Below are 4,387 nucleotides of genomic sequence, written 5' to 3'. Positions count from 1 at the left end.
CATGAGTTTAAAATTGAGAACACTTGAGCGATACGATAACTAATCCAGTCTTTAGTCTTTTTCATTTATTTCTACTTAATGAATGATTTATGAGCTAAGCTTTGAAAAATTCACACTCACACTAATGCGCTTGAGAAGATAGAGTTTGAGATTGATTGTATTTATCTTTGTTGTCTTAAAAAAAAAAAAGAATAAAAAGAGAACTTTCACTTAGTAACCGGGCCTCTTGCCTAATCAGTAGTGAGTGTTCGCGTCAAATCGTGAAGTTCTTAAAAAAAAAAAAAAAAAGCATGTGTGACTTGTTTAGCTTTGTAGCCTTTTTAACTCGAGTTATTAAGCTCATTGGGGTGTTTCAACACCTAATGCCTTAAAGCCTTTGTGTTTGAGAGTCATTGGCCTAACACTCGCTACATGAGTTAATTAGAAAGCTTAAGGGAGCTAAACATTGCACAGTCCACATAATAGCATGTATATATTTATTATTAAAAAATAAAAAAATAAAAAAAAATCTAAGATAGCAAGGATGGTGTGATTATGATTGAATTTTTGTCTTCTCAACTGTGTTAGTTCACTTTACACCAAAGAAAGCAAATGAAAAGTTTATAAATGGTGATAAATGACTTTGACTTTAGACTGGGAGAACTTAAAGTTTTGGATTTGTGTTCGCTCTTTTAAATTTGTTCATGAATTGAGAATCTTGGTTTTTGAGCTTTGACATTCTTGATGATGATTTGACAGGAGAGTTACTTCAAATTTCAGATGTTTGTGGGTATCATCCCTGAAAACCCTCACAAGACTATAACTCGTCCACTAGGGCAACCTAGGGGTTTAAAGGCTTATTGCATATGCTAAATGCAATCGAGATCCCTACGAAAGTGGCTTAGTTAGTTTTCATTTATGCTTAGTTTTTAATTTTAGTTTGCTCGAGGACTAGCAAATTATAGGTTTGGGGGTATTTGATGAGCACATAAACTATCACATTTATTATCCCTAAATATATTTGTTAGTAATTGATTTTCTTACAATTTTAGTTAATTAGGTTTGTTTTTCACTTTTGCACTTGCTTACATACCCATTACATAATTGATGATGATTTCATTATTTTATCTTAAGGTTGAAGAAGATCATTGGATGCTAGTAGGCAAATGGGTGCAACACTTAACCAAAAGAAAGGATTGAATAACAAAAGCAAGTAGAAGTGGAGCAACAATTGAAGAAAAGAAGAAATATTAAGATGAGGGTTACGGTTGTGCATTGAAGAAGATGAAGAATTTGGAGAATGGAGTCATCAACACTATGGAATAAGTAATGGAAGCAAATTGGCTATTGGTTTGATGGCCAGTGGAAAAATTTGTTGTTAATATTATGTTAACTCGCAATTGTACGGGGCAATTAGTAGTATAGCAAGACAAGTACGAGGTCATACCCACGAAGACTGAGAAGTTAAAACTAGTTATGTACTTAGATTACCAAATTCAAGAAAGTAGGAGGTTATGTCTAAAACAGAATTTAAAACAAGAGTGGTTGTGATTGTTGAACAAAAGAAGCAAAATGAAATTGCAAACAAAAACAAGTAAACAAATGTAACAAAGAGTGGTTTTAAGAGTTGGAAAACAGATTTTGAGACTAGGGCATTCGAATCACCATAACAATTCAATTCTGGGTTATAAAGATTCAAGTAACAAGTCTAATTCAGATTCAAAGATTGATTCTAGCTAAAGTATGATTAGGCCATGGTGTTTGGTCAAAACCTTGTGTTCCTAATTCCCTAATTTGATCATTTGTTGTCTAACCTAAAATTAAGCATTAGGAACCCATTAAGCATAGAAGAACATTTTAAACAACCAAGTATGTATCTAATCCCTGTTGTCGAATGTCCATACATACTCTTCCTATTCATAGTTCAATTCGAATTAAAGCATGGTGTATACTCTTAATTCAAACCAAGATAGTTAACAAACAAGTTCTAATGGTGATCAATCATTCAAACAAGCATGTTAACTTATAAGCATAATGAATAAGAACATGAATCATGAATCAAACTTGAAACTCCAAACTTATAAACCCAGAATATTCATGTTAGGTTACATCGAAGCCCTAGTTATGGATTTAGCTACTCATAATGGAAAAGAGACTTGAACAGAAATGAGAAAACATAATGAATACAATAAGAGTAGAAAAACCCTTTTTCTGAAGTTCTTGTGGTGTCCAAGGCTTCTCCAAGTGCTTCTCCACTTCTAATGCTTCTCCAAGAGCTTCCCCACTTCTAGAAAGATGTATGAAGGATATGGAGGTGATTTGGGATGAGTTTGAGTGAGTGGTGATGGCTAAGGAAGATGAAATTCGTAGGGAAATGGAAGAGAGGTTTGCTGGAGTTGTTTTGGTGATTGTTGGAGTGTTTGGGATTTTGAGAGTGTTTGAGGATGGTTGGAGTGAATTGTGGGGGTTGTGAATCTCAGGATTTGTTGTGTCTTGAATGTGGAATGGATGTGGTATTTATAGGGAGAGGGGAGTGACAAATCTGAATTCAATATGGCTAATGCATACAACACTTGCATTATAAAAGATGAATTGGTTGATGCACTTCACTAATGCATACAACACTTGCATTATAAAATCTGAATTGGTTGATGCACTTCACCAATAGATCCCACCAGCAGCCCTAGCTCATCTTCATGTCACCATGACCAAGCTTCCAACCAGAAATGATAGCTCATACCTAGCTCACCATGACCAAGCATCCAACCAGCACATGCTGAGGTCAGCATAACCAGCAACTTCAAGGGCTTACAACTTGGGCTTCTCTTAATCAAATTAGGACTTTAAGCACTCGAAATTGAATTTCAGAATGTCTTCTTTCCAGCCATATATCATTTGGGCCAATCCAAGGTCGGAGGAGGAAGTTAAGGCCAAAACAAATTGCTAACTCATTTTGCACGCTGATAAAATCCATCCTGAGCATGGCTCTGTGTTTGCTAGGTAACAGACTCCATATTTATCCAATGGGGCTGAATGCTGCCTCATCCGAGCTGTGTAGGTTGCTGAAACAAAGCTTGCAATATGACCTACGGAACTGGACTGGCAGGGGGCTGTAGCCAAAATGAGTTTGTCTTTTAAGCTCTTCTTCCATTCATCCAAATTAGGCCTTAACATGCTTGAATTGCATGAATTATGCTCTCTTGCTCTATTGGCCTACAAAACACACAAAGGGAGGCAAATAACTTAGAAATCTAAGAAACTAAGCAAAAGAAGTAAGTAAATTGGGCATGTATATGTACGAAATTATGAGCTTAACACACCCCCAAACCTAGATTTTGCTAGTCCTCGAGCAAAACAAAAGAAAAACAAAGGTAAAAACAAAACAAGAAGTTAACTAGACCACTTTCGTAGGTAACTCGATTGCATTGAGCGTATGCAACAAGCCTTTAAACCTCTAGGCATCCCTAGTAGGAGGAGTTGTGTCTCCTGAGGGTTTAACAGATACGATACCCACAAACGCTTTACTGAGTCTACAAAACAAAGTGGTTAGAAAAATAAACTTTGAAATCAACTAATGAAAATGAAAGAAAACTTTAGTCATACCTCCAACACCATAGAGTTGCCAAGATATGTGATCAATCAGTGTGTACAAGTGGAAGCTATAGCTCAAAGGCACACAGTTTCAAAGCAAGCACACTCAAACCTTGAATAGAGAACATGCTTCGACTCTAATTCTCACAGATAACACTCAATCACTCAGAACCTAAGGTTTAATCCTCTCAAGAAAGCATAAGTGAGTGTATGAAATAGAAGCACAAATTTGGTTAGATCTCATGAAAGGAATCAAATACTAAGAAAATAGATACACATATACATACCAGCACCATGAATACATCCTCAAAGATCAGCTAGGTCTTTCACAAGGTTGTAATGAAAGGCTAAGGTTTAGGGGAAATGGAAGAATTAGAAGGAAAAACAAGTAACTTAAGAACATACCAAGGTTGCATTCTTCATTAATCTGCAAGGTATCATTGATTTAGAATGGCATGGCTGCAAACTTCATGGTTTCACCTGGCATGGACTTTATTTTTCACACTTAGATCAAATCGAAACACTTTCATCTTCGTTGATTTGATCTGCATCTTCTTTAACTTCATTGCACAGATTCACATCATCTTTCATTTAGGCACATGGCAGCAACTTTCTTGCTTCAAACTTTATCTTGGCACACCTTGGTATATTTCTAAGCTATAGGGTATGGCTACAATAGGTCAAGTATCTCAGATTGAGATACAAAGGTAGGGAAATGATGAGGGTGATAGAAGAAAAAGGCTTTAAGTGTTTGGCTTCAAGAGGGCTAATGGAACACACATATGGGTAGGGTGAAAAGAAAGCATATAGAATGGTT

This window comes from Prunus avium, chromosome 2 (genome assembly GCF_965620075.1).
Source record: "Prunus avium chromosome 2, drPruAviu1.hap1.1, whole genome shotgun sequence".
NCBI lineage: Eukaryota > Viridiplantae > Streptophyta > Magnoliopsida > Rosales > Rosaceae > Prunus > Prunus avium.
This window is presented reverse-complemented; position numbering follows the sequence as displayed.